Source organism: Excalfactoria chinensis, chromosome 4 (genome assembly GCF_039878825.1).
Source record: "Excalfactoria chinensis isolate bCotChi1 chromosome 4, bCotChi1.hap2, whole genome shotgun sequence".
NCBI lineage: Eukaryota > Metazoa > Chordata > Aves > Galliformes > Phasianidae > Excalfactoria > Excalfactoria chinensis.
In genome coordinates, this window is record NC_092828.1 from 2,296,513 (window position 1) to 2,318,897 (window position 22,385).

At 44.5% G+C, this 22,385-nt stretch overlaps 1 long non-coding RNA gene across 1 annotated transcript; it reads left to right on the forward strand.

Moving 5' to 3' along the window:
* Positions 1-8,777: 8,777 nt before the first annotated feature.
* LOC140251867 (uncharacterized) lies at positions 8,778-15,146 on the forward strand. The gene is made up of 4 exons (XR_011903478.1): positions 8,778-8,889; positions 9,436-11,549; positions 12,174-12,256; positions 15,048-15,146. It is a non-coding gene; the product is annotated as an uncharacterized lncRNA (long non-coding RNA).
* The last annotated feature ends 7,239 nt before the right edge of the window (positions 15,147-22,385 follow it).

Sequence of the window (22,385 nt, forward strand, 5' to 3'; positions counted from 1 at the left end):
GTCTGCTTGAATTTTAAGTCTCATTGCTTGCAAATTTAGCTTACTCAGCCTTGCTAACCTGACAAATCAAGGTGAAAGCTGACCCAGGATGGTCCAAGTGGATTTAAACAAGGTCATCCTAAATAAAGGAAGAACTTTCTCTTAAGTCAGTGATTAAAGATGCACACGCACAACGTTTTGCATGCCACAAAGAATGTAAGGCTGTGACACTTGAAAAACATGGCAGCTTTTAGAAAGCTGACAGGACATTATTTGAGATTTAACCCAAAAAAACCCAACAGACACGCTGCCACCAGCTGATGGGAAGTTCAATTCTGTCCCCCCACCAACGTCCTATAAAAATCAGTGGTAGGAAAAGATCACAGTGACAAGACTCTCAGCTGTCAAACCATCCATCAGCAAAATGAAGACACGATGTGGACATCTTATGCTTAGCGCTTCTGTTCTTACTGCCAGAGCTAAAGACAGAAACGTTCTAGTTTAAGACCCAGGCAATAAATCAAACTGCCTACCTCAGGACTTTTTTCTTAGTACTAAAAGGAGTTACCTGGATACCTACGGAGATAAGACCCACTTAAATTTCTCCCAAGTTTTTATTAAGGCTCTCTTTGCACATGTGCTATTTTTTCCTCACAATATCTCATGGTAGGTGGGAACAGGAAGAAATAGTCTGCAGCCTAGTAATTAAATAGGCTTATTTTAATACTGCAAATTACAGCTAGATGCAACTTTCTCAGGTATATATAATGCTCCAATCACTGTCACATCTCAGCACTCTTCCATCTGTAATGTACTCAGTGCTTCATCCCCTTGCAAGGCTTGAAGGGCTATTATCTTCATTATGGAGGCAGGGATGGAGGACTGGGGAGACCTCCAGGGTTCTCAACAATACAGGTTGGATATTAGGAAATATTTCTTCTCAGAAACAGTGGTCAGGCATTGGCACAGCTGCCCAGCAAGGTGGTGGAGTCACCATCCCTGGAGGTGTTCAAGAACCACAGAGACATGGCATTGAAGGACGTGGTTATGAGCATGGTAGGATGGGTTGAGGTTGGTGTTGGAGATCTTAGAGGTCTTTTCCTACCTTAATGATTCTATGAACTCACTCCTGGAAAGACATCTTGAGCCCTCTAGCCAAGCAGTGCCAAGGGTTCATAGTCACAGTGCTCAAGGTGAATCTCTTCACTGTTACTACATCTGTGCCCACCCAGTACAACTGTTGGTTTTGATCTTATGTGGGCCTCATAAAGCAACTATGTGGCTGTAACAAGCACATAAACATATGAGTATGGGTATGTAATTACAGTAGTACTTCATAAAACACGTGCAAGTGATTTTAATTATTATTTTTTTAATTTGTGCCATGCTTTGGTAGCATTTTAAAGGGAACAAACCATTTCCCAAAGAAAGAGGAGGAGGATGGGTTCATCTATCTGATAGATGGGTTCATCTATCAGTGATGCGGGCAAGGGCTATTCAGAACGCTGGAACAAGCAGAAGGAGGTAGAATCATGTTGAAAGGGATCTTTAAAGGCCAGCTAGTCCAACCCCCTGCAATGAACAGGGATGCCCATGGTTCCATCAGAAGCACAAACCTTCATCCAGCCTGACCTGAATGTTTCCAAGGATGGGACATCCACCACTTCTCTGGGCAACCTGTTCCAGTGCCTTACCACCCTTACTATAAAAAACTTCTTCCTTATATCCAGTCAAAGTCTCTTCTCTTTTAGTTTGAAGCCATTTCCTCTGGTCCTATTACAACAGACCCTGCTATTGTAGGTGGGACTGGTTCACTTACATGCTCCACTCCAACAGCAGATATTGAGGAGAATGCTTTGACCTCCTTAAGCCTGAGAACTTGAGTTTCAAATCAGATTGCCTAAATTCACTGTTTATGTGGTCTTTGAGTCTGCTGCACTGCCAGCAGGGCTCTGACAGTTGCTTAAAGTTGTAAGCTGGCTCCATGATAAACATAAGTGTCATGCACTGGAAGCAGAACCAGCTCTCTATCAAGCTCCATGTACAACTCACAGTTGCAAACTTCCAATGCAAGCTTGGCCAAGTTGTTGGACTCCCTGAGCTCCTGTTTACTCTCCAGCCCTAAGTCAGAAATGAATGTGAGCCCAGATGCCAAATATGGTCTTTTATTTCTCTTTCTTCCAGCATTTCCACGTAAACCACCCCTGGAGATGTATCTTCTGACCATCAGTTCATTACGATAAGGTATGAGATTTGCTCTCTATAGCCGTGTTTCACCTAAGGCCAAATGACAGTCATCATCTGTTAAAACCTTACCACGAATGCAATCAGCATTCTGGGATTTTGGATCAGAGAGGAAAAAAAATTGTTTGAGGAGCAAATAAAACAAGCAGGTTTTGCATGAAACGACAAGTAGAATAATCAAATTGCTCAGTTTGAAACAGAAGTGAAGAACCATTATGTGAATAAAAGCAGAAGGTGACCCAAAGTTGCAATATGTGCTGGTTTAAATACCTTATTGTTCTGTTTTCTTGTCTGTTGGTTTGTTTGCTCTGTAGCTCAATGGAGCTACCCCATCTCCAGCTCAAACTGCACCTATGTCTCTACACAAGCATAGCACGTATCACCTTGGAAAGAGCGCGGCAGCAGAATATCAGAATCACAGGATCACCAAAATGAATTAATAAATGAAAAACTGGCAAATCTCAAGCAGTAACTGAGGAACAGTTATTTCGCTAAAACCAAAGTCAAGTCAGTGTGTTCTCTCACTAGGCCAAAAAAAAGAAATGTTCCTTTCTTGGGATTAAAGCAGCTCTACTAAATGAGCCTGGCTATGATTGACGCTTTAATTGACTGGCACAATTTCATGCCTTAATAACTCTGGGCTTTTCAGTTTAGCCATGAATAAATTTAACTGTTAAGTCCTTGTGTATAAATCCTCTTGGTTGGAAGCTCCTATTCTCTGTTTAAAATGTAAACTTGGATTAACGAGACTCGCTGACATGTTGGGAGCTGGAGGCATTTATCTGCTGCATCACCAGGGCAACATGTCCACTAGTTCCCCCTGTTCCTTCCCTTCTGGACCACCACAACCAGATGCCAAAGGTCACCAGGTGGTATGTTTCTGGCTTCTCTCCTGCTCTCTTTCATCTTTCACATAGGCATTAACCTTGTAGGTCCGGTTTGTGATAGCAGTGCCCTTCTTCCTTGGGTTGGATGAGCCTGTAGTAACTGAAGATGAAACACATCTAGGAAACACATCTAGGTCCTAGGCAGACCCCGTGTTTTGGGCTGTATTTGCTCCAAAACAATGCCTTATATTAAGAAAGAAACCTCCATTCTTAAGAGATGCCCACCCAGGTTCCCCTGACACCTTTGGGCTGTACCTCCCACTCCAAGGAAGCAATGCTTATTAATTGATATGCTTGCAAACACCATGAGTTCAAATTGTCCAGAGCATGGCAGATGCACCAAACATGTTCATGGTTACTTACCTGTGGTATGTGGATGTTAGACAGCTCTTTCAGAGTGACCAACTCAGCTGGATAGCTGGTTGCTCCTGATAAGCTGAAGGAAAGCAGAAGCAAAGAATAGCATCCATTAATGGGCCACACAGGCACAGATGCACTGAGTCTCTGAAGTCCTACAAGGGAAGAGGTTTCAGACGGACCCAGGAGCCACTGTATAACCCTAAGTTCAACTAGAAACAAAGCTCCCTGGTCAACATACTTAAATGATGATTGGAGCCTGTTTCCATGCTCCTAATGTTGGACTAGATGACCTTTGAAGGTCCATTCCAACTCACACAAATCTGTGTTTCCATGCTTCTGTTTCTATGTCAGAGCCTTTCAGCCAAAATCTGGATATAATGCTCAGCTTGGCGGTGTTGATTTAAAACACACAGCATTGGCAAGCTTCCTCCCCGGTGAGCATTAAAGCACCGGTGAATGCGGTAAAAGCAGATGGTTGGTCCCTGTAAAACGTATATATATCATGAGTGCTTGCCAACATATAGGTTTTTAAACTGTTTTTTGGAACTCTCTTTGTGTTGTAGGAATGGGATCCCTGAGGAAAACATGAGAACCGCTGGCTAGCTTAGTCTGGGTACAAGGAAAGTGGCTGTGGTTTTCTCATGCAGCATGTCTACTGCCCATTAAATCATGCAGACAAGAAGCAAGGCTCCCATCTGTTGGCTATCTGTCTGACTGGCAGCAATTTGGCCTTGCTGTGATGTAAGAACAGATAGGAAATGCTTGGGTTTTGCTGTTTTGTTATCACCAGCTGTACTGCACTGCTTCTCTTTTGAGATGGGATGTGGGTAAGCTCCGTCTCAAACCCAAGCTATGACCACACTAATCCTAAAATCAGACTTTGTCCCTTTTGTTAATAAAATAAGAAGCTGGATATGGCATAAAGGGGAGAAATTATGTGCATTTCTGTAGCATTTTTGCCCAGTATTCTGTAACAATCTTTGTCATACCGCATTAGATGCCAACCTCTGACGAATATAGAAATTTCTAGTACTAATGACTCTTTTCTTTCCCCAAATGGAGCAGTTTTATGGTCACAGTGAGGGATCCCTGTGGCAGAGAGGGAACCAACAGGACCAGATAAATGGCTAAGATAGGCTGGATGCAGCCCAAACAACATCGGTCATCAAGCCAACACAGGCACAAGCCTGTAAATCTCATTTGGCTTATGTCTGTAACTGGCAGATGCATTCAACATGAATTCCTCTGTGTGTACAAAGGAGTGCTGTTCTTTTCTGATAAGGAAGGGTTTGCTCAATGCGGGATCACCCTTTGCTCCTTAGAAGCCCCACCCAAGTACATGAATATGCCAAGTGGGACTTTGTGGTTCGTATCCATGAAGTCATCTCTGGAGGATTCAAGAAGAGTAGATGATGTTGCATGGAGTGTCATGGTTTAGTGGTATGGTGTTGATGAGCTGATGGTTGGACTGGATGAATTATGTATTTCAAAGAAGTTGCAGCAAGGCATCAGGACACCACGGGGCTCCCCAGTATCTCCATCTTAGCCTCACATAGGTCATTGTAGGCTCTCACTTCATTCTTCAGTCTGTCCAATTACACTCACTTCCCAAAATCAAAGAGCTGAATGGCCAGGTTGTAGTGCTGTGCAGATGGACAGGATGGGCACGCTTCACGTCTGTCATTAGGCTAATTGCAATGGTTAATTACCCAGTTTTCCCTTGGACCTGGTGTCACACCATTCTTGGCACCTCCAAATTTTTCTCCTTCTTCACATTCCTTTTCACCATGGCTTCCAGATATGGACCCTGCTGCTTTCTCAGGAGACAGCATTCAGTGATAAAAGGGGTTTTTTTATATCACTTGTTTGCAAGGGAAACCAGCATCAGAAACAAACTCTTTTTGTTGGGGATGGTGGGAGGAAGCTAAAAAATGACAGCGGTGGAAAACTGCACCAGCTTTTTTCTACGCTTCATCTGCTGCTTTATTAGCGCTCCTAAATCTGGTTTGCTAAATATAAACATACCCAAATTTACATAAACTTCATTAAAAGCTTGTGTCTCAACTCTGCTGCTCCTGTAACACACCCAGAAAATGGAGAACTTCAAAATCCTCTGCAATTAAAAAACCAACTGCAAGAGAAACCAACCAACACATTAAGGGTAAATTTGGTGGTTTGTTTGGTTTTAGTTTTATCCCTTGCTTTGTTTCTGCAAATATCTGCCTGCAGTTCCACAGCTTGCCTTTGGATTTTGGCTTGCACGTGGCTTGCCTTTCCTTTCGTCATTCACATCTTTAGGGTCTTTTCTGTCCAAACTCGGAACAAAGTTTCCCATCTCCTAATACTGGATTAAAAAGCAGAAGAGGAAAGATGGTAAAATAGGAAACATGAGGTGCATTTCTCTTCTAGCTGCTTTTATTTCCCTACTTGTCCTGAAACTCCTTTCATCCCCAAAAAGGCTGGATGAAGGTGCAGAGGACATATTGGTAAATGACACTATGGGACTTGGGTGTATACCCATAAGGAAGAGATCCACATTTCTGGCTGGTTAGCACTTAAACATAAAGGAGAGTGTCTGGCTGGTTGTTCTTGCTGAATCCACAAGTGTCAGTTTCTATTTGGGATCTCCTAAGGGTTTATTGGGATTTGAGGAAGACAGACACAAGATATAGACCAGACGGACCCAAGACAGCTGCTTTTCCACCCACCACCCCTGCATCAGTGCTAGAGAAACAAACAAGGAGGGAATCTGTTGGAATACTTGGAGAGGATCAAGTTCACCATCACGATGTCATGGCCAACATATCCTCTACGTGCCTCTCTTCCTTCTGGTTTGGGAGGGCTCCGGAGGGAAGAAATCTGAGAGCACCATGGTTTCATGCAGTACTGGCTAGAAAGAAGGTGGATGAGATGAGTTTCTCATTCAGCAGTGAGGAGTAAAGAAAGAGGTGAGGATAACGAATTTGATTATATGCCATTCTATCAGCAAATCACGACTACCTTGCTCTCACCCTTCCTATAAGCCTCAAACACTGCTGGGAACAAGCTGCCCCCTCCAAGGCTCCCATCAGCAGTAGCTGCTCCCATTGGAGGTCCCACAAGATATTCCAGCTTGTGCCCACACTTCTCCCACCTATTTCAAACGCTCATGACAACTTGAAGGAGAGAGTGGGTTGCTGTTGCTGCAGCTCTACCGTATGTCCTCCACCACGCTCCTTCCCCAGCTGCCTCCTTGTAGCTGGGCACTCATCCAAGGCAACCTCTTGGTGGGAAAACGCTGAGCTGTGCAAGTCTGAACCTCTTGTGTAAACCTTAGACCTGGTTTCTGGCCAAAAATCCCCTTCTGGACAATGGCGGAGAGATTCTGATGCATGCAAATGATCCTAAAATAACCCTGAGTCCTGTACTTGAGATGTTTCCAAGAGCTACGTCTACAACAAGGAGGGCACTGATCTCTCCTTATCTCCACCTTCAGCTCTCAAACCAATAGGTGCCTCAATCAGATGGATTTGCTTAATGACATGGATGTAAGGAATGGGTTGAATGAAGTGATTCAGTCCGTGTCTGTGGTAGGGACAACAAACAGGATGCAGCTCTTTGCACTGAGAGCACGTGGCGTTTAGGAAAACAAATTCTCCATTAGAATACTAGCAGTGGGATGATTCAGTTCCCCGGAAAGATAAAATGGGTGGAAGCACCAACCCTGTCAAGGGTTTCCACTGGGAACAGAGCTAGGTCCCACTGGAGGGAGGTTGGGTACCTGGGGACTTTGGTGGTTGCCAAGAAATCCCAATAAAGATGCAAACTGTTAATAATTGAGGGCACAACTTCCTTTCCTTTCTTCCCCAGGGCTGCATTAAAGATATTTGGAGACAAAACATCCTTGTGATCAGCCATGCACTGTGGGTAGTCTGAATGTGGACCTCGGCGATTTGTAATCCCACAGTCAGAAAATTCACTCCCTAACGTCGTGCCCCATGTAGTAAAAGGGGAAAAGAAAACCCAACTCAGGATCCGGCGTCTGCAGCAAAGAGCCCTCCAGATTCAAGTATTTCCTTCTGCTGGAGTAAATTATGTTTTATGACTATAATTAACTGGGAGCCAGTACACACTGCGCTGGTTTTAAGCTGACTCAATGCTGTCTGAGAAGCACAGTGTGATAAAACAATATTCAAATCAGCTTCTTAACTAAGCTGGCAAGTGACACAATCTGGAGATGGATGCCAAGAGGAAGTGGAGGTTTGCAAAGCCCCAAGCACAAGGAGGGATTTCAAGGGTTGGAAGTGTTTTGTTTAAGGATCTGGTTTCCAAACCACGGTCTGTGGTTGGGTCGTGGGTTCGGAAAAATAGATGTTCCCCAATGAGTTATTTCTGTTGCCAAGAATATGTACCCAAAAGCACTGGAGAAATCTGCTGGTCTGTAAAGGTTGGAAGCCACAGCTGCTGGGCATGGGTGAAAGCAGATGAAATAGTGAGCACTTTGGGTTAAAATATCAAGTCTTGCTGTCTAATACTAGCTCTGTGTGGAAAACTACAAGGATAGGTGTATCGGGATGGAAACCAGCTTCTAGACTCTCCTCTAACTGCATTTCACGTTGGATTATAAAACAGGAAAGGGAGGAAGGAGCTGCTGTAAGATTTGACATTTTCACTGATGTCATTAGGTACAGTGGGGGGAAAGAATAAAAAAGCACAATCGAGTCTACTGGCTGCTTGGTCTCATCTTTATGAGTCCAAGATGGAGAAAAGCAGATATTTCCTTGTTTAGATTTGTAGGGAATTTTGGCAGTTTTTAGGCCATTAACTCCACTTCTCATTTCAACCAATCCCTTCAACAAAAGCATCGGAAAGGTCAAGGCCTTCTCTTCCAAACCAGGGTACAAGAGATCACAGTTTCCAGTTGCACCGGGGGAGTGTCAGGAATTATATTAGGATATATATATTAGGATATGGATATTAGAAAATATTTCATCTCCAAAAGTTTGGTTGGGCATTGGGGTGGTAGGGAAGTCACCATCCCTGGGGTAGTTCCAGAGCCATAGAGATGTGGCATTGAGAGACACAGTCAGTGGGCTCAGTGGGATGGGTTGGGGTTGGCCATGGTGATCTTAGAGATCCTTTCCAACCTTAATGACCCCCCTCTGAGCTAACCCAGAGTCCATCCATGTGCTGCAAAGCTCCAGGCAAACAGCCAAGTGGCATTGTTACTGATAGGAAAACATTGTGCTTCAAACTTGATTCACCTGAGCTAAAATGGTAGTGAGTGGGCTAATGAGCCCTAACACCACCCAGAGAACACCTGTGGCTCTCCCAGCCCTGCAGCACTTTTCTCTCCCTGCCATATGCAGCCATATTCTCTGTGGTGATGTTCACAGAAGATTTTATCCATTGCTTTTTGGAATACAGCGTGGATTTGAAGGTGTTTGACATTTATGGTGTTGGTAGAGGCATTATGCCTATAACTGTGTCTTTCCTCTAATAGGCTATTTTCTTGCTGCTGAATATAATTTTGTTAACTGCAACAAACCAGCAAGAAAACTGCGTTTTCTTTTTACGTGATAAAGAACAACCTATAAAAAGACTGAAATTGAAGTGAAACATTTTGTTTGAGTGAAGAGGAGGAAGTTTTCATTGGCCTGATGGAAAACTTGCATTTTTATTTGTGGGTAAGATTGGAAAGTTTATCCTGTCTGGAACAAAACTCAGTATCAGAATTGCAGATTTCTGTACAGCTTATAGCAATAGTTTTCCCCTTGGCTCTCAATGTGGTGATGAGAATTACCTCCATGTACAGCCAAGTTGGTTGACTCACCAGAAGGGGAGGGTATTGTTTGTTTGCCTGAGGACTAGATTTAAACTCACTGTTAGCAAGCATTTTAGAGTTAGTCAAAATTTCATGTTCTAGATCAATATAGTAGTAAACATAATTGATGCCTACAGAAATTATGGTTTCATCTGTTTGTAGCACAGCGAAGTTTGGCGTCAGAGCTGTGCTGAAGCAGGGCAGAGGAAATGAGAATCTTCCATGGAAACCAGTCTGCAGAGGCTGTGCTTGTGACCTGTTCCAGTTTGGGATTTGGGTCTGCTGTGGATCTCACCCATTTTCCGTCTCAATATCCCTAAGATCATATCACCCCTTGCCCAGGAAAGCAGTGCATGCACATTTGCAATCTCTTGGGTGCTTTGGTGGCCATAAAGAGGCTGATCCTCCATCACTGCTGTTGGATGTAGCTTTCTTCTTGGTAGTGGTTATTCAGTTTGGTTTGTTGTGATTTTGTTTCTCTGGTGTTGTTTTGTATGTTTGTTCTTTTTCCAGCTCCATTTAGGGGTTGCAAAAGGGAGCCTGGACACCACAACTATCAATCCCAACCCCTTTTCCCCTGCCATGAAGCCCCTCCAGCTTCCACTGGCCCATCACTGCTCAGTGAGGACTCTGGTTTCCCTTAGTCCAGCTGGTCATTAGCAGAAGCTGTCTGGATAAGAAGCAAAGAAGAGATTTAGCTGGAGGGAAGCTATTACATCTAAAGAGATGAAGGGGAAAAAAAAAACAAGAGAGAGAGAGAAAGGAAAAAGAAAATCTAATACTGTTCTAGCAAACTTCCTGGGGGAATGGGAAAAAGGGAAATAGACTTTCAAAGAGCAGATGTGACTTGCAAGGCAAGCACTTGCACAGATCCACTTCCATTTAGCAAGCAGTTGGAGTTGTTTCTGATACTCCTATCTTCCAGCCTTCTGTAACTATGATGTGGCCAGGCCAGGGGCCAGCAGGATGAAGCATGCCCGTCATTCTTCATTGCCCTCAGTATGAAGTCTGACTGCTCTGCATTAGCCACAGCAGTTGGTCCTACCTCTTGGACTCTCACCATCTCAGGATGGCCAGTGTGTTCCTATGATGCAAAACCCTGGGAGACGTAACATCAAATCAAAGAAGGTTAAGTTGAAAGGGATCTTAAAGCCCATCCAGTTCCAACCCCCTGCTGTGGACAGGGTTGCCAGCCAGGGCATCAGGTAGCCATCAGTTGCCCTTCCTTTGTCCACCAGTGCTGTCTTCTCCCATGGTGGCCCAGCTGAAAAGCTGGAAGGAGCTGAAACTGGCCTCTTCCATTGCTCTCACGATGGGTCCACAGCATCCCAGGCTCTAACCATGAGACTTCTGCTCAGAGATCCTACATTTACCCAGCAGTTGCTGAGCTCTGACCTCGGCTGTGATATAGCACATAATGCCTGGCCACCAGGATGCTACCAAACATTGGATTCATAGCTTCAGAGCCGTACGGGTGGTGAGAGATAACCTACAAGCAATAATGGATAGCTTTGTGTCTCCAATCAGTATTTATTTCCTTTTCTTCTTCCCTAAATTGTGAGTTCCTGAAAGTGTTGTCATGACTACTGAAGAGTGAACTTGACTCGCTTCGGCAGCCTTTGTTCCCTCCAAGTGAGCTGATCTAAAATTTGTCAAAACTCTCTTGTCACTGGCTGCAAAAATATTGGATCTATTTCTTCAGAGGAGCTTCTTTTGCAAGTCTCTTTTAGCTGCGCATAAAGGGCACGGCGAGAGTCCAAGCCTGCCATAATGCAGTGATTTTAATGCCCCTGGGTGCTCTCAGTTAATAACTCTTGGATTGTTCCCTCGTTTCCAGCAATCTTTCTGTCACATATCAAAAGGTCATTCTTCCATGAGGTATTCTGTAATCTCTCTGCTCGGATGTGTTACAATATATTCTGATCAATGGCTAAAAATCATGTATTTTTCTTTTAATGGAACATCCACTGGAGAATAAATTCTAACAGGGCTTTCAGGAGCACTGAAATATGTATTGTGGTTTTGGCTCAAATTAATGCATGACATAATTCCACTGAAATCAATGAAATAGTACTCTGGGATGCTTCTTGACTACTAATGTCAAAGATACATGGCTGTAGTTTATTCCTCCTTATTGCTTATCCTAAACCTGATCAAGTATTATCTGAACCCTAGATTGATCAAGGGTAATCCCCAGGGGTATCACGTGGATTGAACCCAGCTCTTGTTGAGACTGATGGACAGAAATGAAGAGAGCAGAGCTGACCCAAGCCTGGGTGAGTATGTAAATTGCTGATCCTACTGTGATGTCAGTGGATAACAAGCAGGCACCCTCCAAAGAAAGGAAAAGAGAAGAGAGAGGTGCACATACACAGCTGAGGGTGAACAGGGCAAGATATAAGTCAAAAGAGCCAAGGAGAACGAATCTGTCACAGTGATGTTTCAATCCCCATTCTCCGAGAAGATGCATTATTTCTACTGCAAAAATGCTTTGGGAAACGTTGTGCCTTCAAATGGTAGTTTAGATTTGTGCAGAACAGATGAAACCCCCTTGGCAAATTCTCTTGAATTTAATGGAGATAATATAAGATAAATCTCATTCCATAAAAAGATAAGTAGAAAGAGGGAGAGCATGCCTTTACTTCAAGATTTTCTTGCAGTGTTTCAGCTGCCTGGTGATATATATCACACGTATCGCTTTATTGTACACAAAGATTTGCTTTCCTTCTGACTCCACAGCTTTCCAATATGTATTGATGCTAGTACCTCTCAGTTAGCTATCAGCTTAAAGCATTTTGACAGACAAAAACCAGAAAATTCTTCATAGTTTACTTTCTACAGTTGCTTATTTGTTTTGCAGTTGTTTCTGTTTTTCTTCACTATGTTTCTTTTCATTTAAGGATTCCTGATTCTTCCAAAACCAGGCGCTCGTGGGCCCGATAACGTTGATGTGTTAAAATAGCATCCTGCCACACTGAAGATCGTGAGTCTTTTTACAGTGCATTAATTCTGTCAGGATCCGAGTTTTGTCATATATATCATAGAAGCAAGCATCACTCGCTATTAGCTGCGCTGGGATTGGAAATGGCAGTTTTCTAGTGCTCTGGATGGCCTTGGAGGCTGATGCAGCAGCACTTAACGTGCAGATGAAAACTTCACTTGGATGCCCAGCTGAAAGATAGTTCGGAAACACTCCCAGCACCAACAGCTTGCAGAGAAGCTCCAAATGCTTCCAACTTCACACTCACAGGCAATTGCGCACACTGTGGGGACCTGTTGTTCACCATCACCCATGGCATCAGTCCTTCCTTGTTCTTCAGTGTTGGGATATCATGGGAGAAGTGAGAAAAAATGCTTTTCCGTCCCAAGAGAGCAAGTGATTTCAAAAATACTCCATCCTTCTGATAGTAGAATAGATTCTTGGAAGTTCAATGCAAAACTGCACCTCTACCAGATGAGCACTGAGGTGGAATGGCAGTGTGGATATGGTGATCTCCAAGCCTTAGACTGGGTTGGGTTATAAGGGATCTCAAGGATCATCTAATTCCAACCCCCTTCCTTGCCTCATGTTTGGAGGAACCCACAGAAACACTCTGAAATCACAGGATCTATAAATGATTTAGCCTTGTTTTGTGCTAAAACACTTAAATAATCATTGATTCTTCCCTATGCTGGGACTTTGTAAGTAAGGGGATGTGCACGAGGGGTAGGCTGATCTTGTGGACTCCCTCTTGTAGGTCTTATCCTTCCCTTCTCCTTCCCTGTGTGGGAAAATGCAATAATTCACCCGTCCTTATTTCTGGATATATTCTCAGGCACTGAAGATCTTGACCGCTCACTGTTAATCAATAGAGCTGGAAAGTAGCCATCAGCCTATTACTGTTTCAAACTTCTTCAAAGCAAAAACTGTCTGGGAAAATGAAAGGTAGAGATGAAATACATACATTTCTCTGGTAATATTTCAGAGGCAAGGGCACAGTGGTAGCTTTCCTTTTTAAGCCTGTACCCAATGTATAAAATATATTTGAGGGATTTGGAGAAGGAAGAAAAATTAAAATAATTAAGGAGCTGACAGGACTGATTTAGAGTTGGAAGAAAGGGGCAAAGGCTTGAGCGTGTTCACTGTGGAGTACAGGCAGGGATGTGAGATGTCTGCAAGTGACTGCAGCACACCACATCAGTCCCCATCCAACACCAAGTTCTGGTTCTGCTCCGTGGACCCACTGGATCAATATGCTTGAATCTGAAGCCAGATTCCCCTAATAGATGGGAAACCAAGCTTGGCTGCTGTGGTCTCAAAAGCCTTTGAGACCCATGGCAAGTAGTGTTGTGGATTGGGGGTTGGAGATCTCAGGCAAGGCAGGGCTCTGGGTTGGGTTCTGGCCCTCAGGAGAGGTTTTAAGGTGTTGTGTGCATTCACCATTCATAGGTCAAAGATGCGTAAACCTCTCCACAAGTAGCTGTTGCAGCGGGGAGATTATTTTAAGAAGTGCTGCAGTTACTGTCAGCAAGTCTGTGCTCTAGTCAGCAGATGGAGGATGCATAATTTAAAACGGGAGTGACCAGATTAAGGTTTTTCCATCTGCCTTTCAAGTGCAGCAGTAGGAGGAATCTGCTCACATCAAATAGAACTCATCCAGTGGCTCTGCTTCCAACTGGCAAGCTGTGAAAGCCCAGCTCTTCAGAAGCTCTCCCCTTCTCTCTGAAAAAGGACCAATCTTGTCTTTTCCATTTCATGCACCTCTTCATTCACTTTGTGCTGCCAGAGATTCAGAAGCAAGAGCCCGAACTCGCCATCAGTCCTCACTTGGATTAGGAGCCCTGCCAGCAAAAAAAAAAAAAGCACTTGATGCCTCACAGGGTGCAACTTTACACTGTGACAGGCAAGAGTCCTTCACAGAAAGTAACTTAATTTCAGTGTGGTTAACCAGCCTTTTCTCCTTTGCAAAAGCTAATTCAGTTGCATTCATTTCACTGCAGAGGCGCATGCGTTTTATTGCGTATGAACCATTCCAGTGAGATCCGACATGGGAGCTGACTGGACATCTTCCACTGAAATGCTTGGAGTTTTCCCATGGAAGATGTTGGTTTACATCAAAGAGAGTTTAATTCCAGATAAAGAAACTTGTAATGATTTTTTAATGAGGAGCGTTTTATGTGGAAGGCATTTAAACACACAGCTTACGAAATCCTAAAGGTCTGTTTCTATGTATTTTCATAGAACTATTAAAGTTGGAAAAGACCACCAAGTCCAAACCCAACCCATCAGCACCATCTTGACTAAATCGTGTCCCCAAAGTGACACACCAACCCTTTTCTCAAAGTCATTTTTTAAAGGCTTTTGGATTGCTTCATAACACAACACTCCACTGAACCGAAACCTCCAAATGCACCAATAATATCCAGATTGTGCTGTGCTGCCTTTGAGCATCAGACCCCAAATAATCCAGACCCCAAACAACCCAGCTGTAGCAAAGCTGTAAAGGCATCAAAGCTCTGGGCTCCAATAACTTCTTGCCTAATGGGAGAAAAAGTAAGGAGGAGTGATGGATGTGGAGTAGATTTGGAATAGCAGAAGGTTTTGTGTGGCTGTACAAGCAAAGCAGGCAAGGTGGTGGGACTCATCTCAAGTGTGTGAAGGTACATGCATCCATTGAGGTCTGTCCTACTCTTCTCTTTGCCTTTGCTCGCTTGACAGCCACCCCCCCAGATTAGTCTATTTGCCTCTACTTGACCGTGTTTCCCATTGCTGATATGCCATTCTTTCCTTTCAGGTGCTGATTTACAGGGCTTCATCTGGAAATGCTGCAGATGTGGCCACAGCATCTATATCTCCTTGGGTCCTGACATTTACAAGTCCTTCCAGCAACTAGGTAAGTGGGAACCTACCTAATCAAAGCTGCCTTCTGTTATTACACCATCTGTGTAGTGAATGGTCCCAGCTTTTCCGATGGCAGAGATCAATGTGCCAGTGAGGATTTAACACAGTTCTGCTGTTAGAGTCACTCCTTATTGTGATGATATGAAAAAGTCCCAACCTAGGATAGTTGAAGGCAAAATAAAAACATTACGGCCATTGTAGACGCCAGCAGGTCCCATATTTCAGGTCCATTCCTGGTGGTTTTATAGGCTGGAACAGATAAATCTTATCAGCTTGACCCAGCACTGGGGAGAGTCCTTCCAGCAGGAGAATGGATGCAAGACCCCCAAAGCTCCATGTCTCCAGGCTCTCTTTCTCCTGTATCTGATAAGCATTTGGAGACAAAGATGCCGTTTCTGCAGTGCTAAGTTTCACACCACACTTCGGGTGGTAATTTTGCTCACTTCCCTTAGCAAGATCAGCCCACGTTCTCCTTTCTTTGCAATGTCTGTCTCCCTTCCAAGGAAGTGCTTTTCCTCTAATGTGATTAGGAGTGGTGCCCTGCAAGCGGGCTGCCAGGTACCCACTGGCAACCTGCCTAGAAAGCAAGAAGTTGGTGTGGAAAAGTGGATTTTCCAGTGGTGAGAGCTGACTGCACCTTGTTCTCACTCTGACATCTTTTTTCTGTCTGAATTATCTGTGGAGTGAGAGTGACAGAGATTCCCCCTCATTGTCACCCTGCTGCAAGGGTGTATTTTACATCGAGTGAGTTTATGAAGGTCGTTGTTCATTTCAGATCAGTTTGGCTACTTGAAAGCTGCTGTAGGCTATGATCCTTCTTTATGCCTTTTGCAGCTACTTGGCCATCTGGACAGCCCCGAAGAGGCATCTGTTCACTCTCTCTTCATACTAGGATGGAGATGCTCCTCTGTGAGCCGTGAGCCTGTGGATTTTGTCCTATAAATTTGACCCCACAGTGTGGTCACTCGCAGCTAGCATCACGCGGAAGGTCTGCTCACTAACAGGATGTGCCTGTTCAAAGTGGTATTTTAAACCTATTTCTGATGCCTGCTCCCAGAAAAAGCCTTAAATATTCACAGCTAGTTCCAAGCCTTTTCACAGCCTTTCATGCTTCCTAACTACTAGACAAAATCTTTCTTTTTTTCTTATGTTCTGTCCTGCCCTTCCTTAGTGGATGTCAAGAGCATTCAGTCAGTCCTATATGTCACAATGCTTTAGCTACTGGGAAGCTGATCTTTTCCTGACCTCCTAGTCCCATCCCTTCTAAAATAAGTTAGCTCAGTTTGTTTTAACTGTCCTCATGATTTGTGCTCCCCAGATGCATTAGTCTTCTTCCTTGTTTGGATGGAACATCCAGCTCCCCAAGGTCTCCTTTCAGTGAGACAGACACAAGCCTGGACAAAAAATCCCATCCAAGATTGGGCCAACGTGAAGCCCATAGCAGCCCTCCAAGATGACAGCAGTCACTCACCTCCACCCCACAGCATCAACTGCTAAAAGGAGGACTTTGACACAGTCTTCCTTAATGTTTTTGTTCAAATAATTCAAAGAGTACATCAGCATTGCAGGTGACATAAAAGAGGACCAGAGGATCACCCTCCTGAATGAGGAGGATTTAGGAATGTATAAATGCTGGCGTGCCCAGGGATCCCATTTCCACTGGATCTTGATTTGGTTGCTTCTGCTAATTGCTTGAGACAACCTTCTGCTGTCACGATGGCTGAACTGCTGGCAGGGTTTATTTCTCCTTTTATCTTCATCCACCTCTCTTCTCTTCCTGAACTGCAAAGCAAATACGTGCATCTTCATGCATAAAATAGCAGCTTCTCTTCCTTTCTCTCAGTGAAAATAATTCTCACTGTCTAAGAAACCCCTTTTTGCCTCCAGGCTGTGTGCTGGGGAACAGAAACATGGAAGAAGGTCTGAGAGACTCACAAAGGTAGTTTAGATATCAGTACACTGAATGAGCCCCTGTTTGCCTTCACTGGGCTTAATTTCAATATGCATACTCCTTATAACCCAGTGCTGGGCCCTCGTGATGAGTCAATGTTATGATAGTAGGGTATATCTGTAAGTGGAAGTTAGATATCATCAGAACAAGGTAGCTCAAAGGCATTTCCAGGCTGGCTTCTCCCCAGGATGCTCGTTCCACAGAGAAATCTTTGCTTTTCATCCTTTTGCACAGCAAAACCTTTCTCTGAGCTTCCAGAGACAAATTGCCATCTCCACCCTGGCTGATGCCAACCCCCAGAAGAGCAGAGAAGGGAAACGGGCACAAAGCAGTTTCCAAAACCATGGCTTAGCCATGCCCAAGGCACTGTGAGCTCTTTGCAGGCACAGCAGCACCCTGCTCCTCCCGTAGACTCCTGCTCTGCAGTGCTTTGCTTTCTTGCAAGGGGAGAGTTTGTCCTAAAGAAGGACACTCCTCTTTTCTCTGAGAATATTTACATCTGAGGCAATGATCTGAATTACAAGAGGTAATGGCCTCGAGTTATGCCAAGGGAGGCTCAGGTTGGATATTAGGAAAAAATGGTCAGGCATTGGCACAGCTGCCCAGGGATGTGGTGGAGTCAGCATCCCTGGAGGTGTTCCAGAGCTGTGGGGATGTGGCACTGAGTGACCTGGTCAGTGGGCATGGTTGGACTTGATGATCTTAGAGTTCTCTTCCAACCTTAATGATTCTATGAATGCATAAGAGGACTGGAAAGAACAGCGTAATAGTGGTGACACTTCTTTCCTTCTGTCGTCTTGAGGATTATTACATCTCTGGGAACCCAGGACTGTAGTGGCAAAGAATTTCACACATCCCAGAAACCACAGAATCTATTCTGGCCAATGTTGGAGGCCCCTCTGGGTCACCCTGGCCTGGCACTAGACCCAGCACAGGGCTGCACTATGTCCAGGGCTCTCTATGGACCCAGAACCAGGTCCAGCACTCCATATAAGGCCTCACCAGAGCTGAGCAGAGGGGAAGGATCTCCTCCCTCAACCTGCTGGCTATACTTGGTGTAATGAAGCCAAGAATCCAGTGAGCAATGGAGAAAGAGGCTAAAGTGCTCATGGGCAGGAGGCTTCTTCCCACCATGACAGACGATGGCATCATGGTCCCTATCACATCACAACGCCCACCAGTGACTGCAGCCCTTCTCTCACACTCAAACACCCTTACAGTAATTCTGCATTCTCCTCAATTTCTTTTCTGCCCTACAGAGAACTGAAACAGCTGCTCAAAAATGCATTCCTGGTGCTATAATGACTGCAGATACTCGAGACTTGGGGTCTTTAGTGGGACTGTTTGAATGTAACATCTGTGCAGTAAGAACACAGGAGTGCCAGCAATGAATCATGTGCACAGTGTGATGCTGGATGGGGTAGGAACTGCTGAGCAGTTTGTTATGGGTGCATTCCTGCTGTGCTGGAAGAAATTGGCTGCTTAACTCAGTGCTGGGTTTTACGTAAGGCAAGGTGGGTTTCCATCTGTCCTTCCATGCCACGTGTGGGTGCACTGCTGTAACTCCATCATCTGGTGGGGTTTGGGGGACCTGAGGGCATGGTGGGATAGTGGCACCATGGGTTGGAAGGTCTGGAGGTTCCATTAAGCTGCAGATATCTCACACGTAGGCAGGCAGCAAAGACTTCCTTCTCACACAGATGTACCAAGCAAACCTCTGGCTTCATTGTAAAAACCCTTAAATCTGGATGGAGTTTGGCATGGGAAGACTTTCTTAGCTCTTTTCCCCTCTTTTGGTAGCCTGAGGTCAAGTTGGTTGTCACCATGGAAGTTAGCTTAAAAAACAAATCAGGTCTTTCATATATTCTTTTTATATTTCTGTGACTCCAGAGAAAGGACTTGGTTCTGATTTAGTAAGGGGTGGGTGCCCCATCCCTGGAGACACTCTAGGTCAGGCTGCATGGGGCTCTGAGCATCCAATGGAGCTATGGATTTCCCTGTCCATTGCAGGGGTATTGGGACAGATGACCTTCTAGAGTCCCTTTCAGCTCAAAAGACTCTTTGATTTGTGACTGGTGTAAAAGCTCTTGAACAGGACCTTGGCTTAACCAATGACAATTTGGTTCTCGCTGCTTTGAGTTACTTCTAAGCAGCGATTGCTGTAGGGAGGTGGAGAAGTGGCATCTTCTGAAATATGCAGAGGTTTTAAGTTTCTCTTTATCCACTCCATCAGGTGGCAGAGGATGAATCAATCTCTGTGTGTGTTTTTTGATTTTCAAGGGTAACAGATGTGATTCTCCCACAGCAGCGGGAGCCCAAGGAGGGACAGGGAGTGGGTTCAAATCCCCGAGCAGAATTTAACTTCTGAAGCAAAAATTCCCAATTTTGCCTGAATCCAGGCAGGACCGAAGGAGATAATTCAGGCAGCTACAAATTCCCCTCTGAAGCCCTTTCTGCAAAGCTGCTTTCATTTCCAAGCTACCCCGGAGATACAAAAATACCAGGAGGATTTTTGCAGCCTCATATGAAAGTATCATTTTTTTTTTTCAAGCAGAGAAAATTTATTTGGTTTCTTCTCTTTTTTTTTGTGCACTGCCCAAAGAATGTGCCGTCATTTAGACCTCATGCCAAACCCCTCTTATTGACATGTATTCCCTGGAGGGGACTAACTAAGCCTTCCATTACTCAACAGCATCTTGGCTCTGGCACCAAACCATTGCAAAGCTGGGAGGACGGAATATATATGAGGATCTATGGAAAGGGGCTGAGAAGGTGCCACCAACTGAAGGCGTCTTTGACTTCAACCGTAATCTTGCTGAATGGAGCAGTGCAAATAAATTTCATTGTTTTTAGTAGAGTCTGGTTTAGATCTTATCTAGATCTTGGAAATGATCATTGGATTCAATATAGCACCGCTGCCAATAAATGGCCCACCCTTAAAAATACATTGATTTTTGTCACTTGACCCCTTTTCTGCTTGGAAAGCATCCCACTTGGTCCCGACCTCTGCTACCTCTTGGCAGTAAAACTGCAATACGAGTTTTAATAAACACAATTATTTTTGGCTTCGTCGTATTTCCAAGGGAGTTGCAGACAACATAAACTCAGGTATAAAACCCCAGGATATCTCAGACAGACAAAATAGAAAAGCTCCGCATGTGGCAAATACAATCTGACAGCTGCAAAATAAAAAATCCCTGGCTATCAAGGAATCGGAGCTGAAATCAAGCTGTAGCCATAATCTCTGGGTTGTAAAGAAAGGGATTTAAGGAGCTCTGGAAGGGAGGTTTATCACCACGTTGCACATTTTCCATCTTCGCAGCCAGTCGGATGGAGCAAACTGCTGCCGATGGGGATCCCCATTCCCAGAGTATCTGGGGCTGGGATAGCTCTTATGAAAGTGCCACGGCAGTAACAACTGCCCTGCATCTCTCTTTTTTAATCTGTCTGAGACCAAGTGCCTTTAATTAATGAGGAGGGAATAGGATGGATTAAACCTTAAGGTCTGAGTCATTAACAATTGAAAGCATTTAGAGAAGTCTCATCCCCTGCAGCATGGTGTTATTGTTAATTATAATGATAAAGCTGCAGATATTCCTCAGGATCCATAGCAAGGTGTTAAATATTGCAGGGGAATAAATGTTCGCTTTCAAACAGCAAGAAAAGCATTAAAGGTTATCAATCCTTGTATGTCCCAGTACAAGGAATCGATGCTTGGCCATCTGGACAGCCCCAAAGAGGCAACCTCAACCCTTTAGAAACCTGGGAGGATAACCTTTCTGCCCACCAAATCCACAGCCAGCAAAATGCAAAGTGTGCTCCACGATTAATTGGTGCATTGGGGGTTGGGACTGCCTTCCTTTGGAGGTTTCATCATAGAACCATTAAGGCTGGAGAAGATCCCCAAATCCAAGCCCTGTCCATCCCCACTGTGCCTACTGACCACGTCCCTCAGTGTCACATCTCCATGGTTCTAGAACACCTCTATTTTATTTCCTATTCAATTATTCCTTTATATCACCACTTACCATTCCAAAGCTCAGATTTGTCCAGTAAATCTGGAGCTGTCACCCAGATACACGTTATTCAGAGATTTTCCATGCAGTAATGCATTTTGAAAACCTGTTTATGGTTTCACTGACTTGAATTCCTCAGCGTTGCTCCTTAAGGACTGTCATTTTGGGGTCCTGCTTTGCCTTCATCTTCTACCTTGATCTGAACTGACATACGCACACTGGTTCCAAGCTCGTTTTGGACTGTGGTCTCTGAAACCTCTTCATTTATTTCAAAAATACTGTTCAGAGCCCTTCCCACATGACTCGCAGTGTTTCTGTGTGCTCCATTTCATTACACATTACGCCACTAACCTTTTTCCCAGCTGAAGCCATCACTCATTTTACATCACCATCTGAGTTATCGGCACAAATGTCACAGCCAAGAAGAGCCCTTTAGGATGATGCCTAGTGTCCACGTGGCATTTTAGCCACGTAGTGTTGGGCTCAGGGGCTGACCCGTGCTTTGGGATGGGCAGCACTGCACCACATCCCTGTGCAAATGGGAGATGATGACTGCGTCAACAACACAACACGCTTCTCTTGGCTTCCCAGCGCCGCCTCTTCCCCTCACCCACCCACCCACTCACACTCTATTTTTTTAAGCCCTCAGAGAACCGACCAGGGTAGAAATAAATATATCTACGTATCACTGAGAAAGCAGAGAAAAAGCAAAGCGATCGTGGCCAGAAAGTCTGCAGAGCTCAGGAAGACCCGTGGTTTGCAGCGCATCAGAGAGCTCATGCTGTCTCTCCAGTGCTTATCTCATCGAGGCAGAGCTATCGTGCCTCTCCCACACACCAGCCCTCCTGCAGCCCGGCGGAATCTGAAGCACAAAATGGCCTCACACTTAAAAGGGAATTATTTATTTATCCTGCTGCGAGATGTTTTTAATTAAGGTTGCAGCCAGAATTCATCCTGGTATTCGTAACTGGCATTAAGATGCCTAATTATTGATTCAAAAGCCTATGAAATTTGGATGGGCTGTTCTACAAAGTGCTGCTGTTATTGTAATTAAGTTGGGTAGGATCAAATTCCTGCAATGACATCCTCACCCAAAAGGAGCCAGTGATAGGGATCCCATTGACTCACTCTCCGGCTGCCCCTCTTTTTGCCTACAGAGAACAGGAAGGTCCTAAACCTTTGTCTCCTGGAGCCAAAGGAACCTTCACCACCATGAAAATCATTGAACCGTTGAATGGTGTGGGTTTGAAGGGACCCTGAAAGG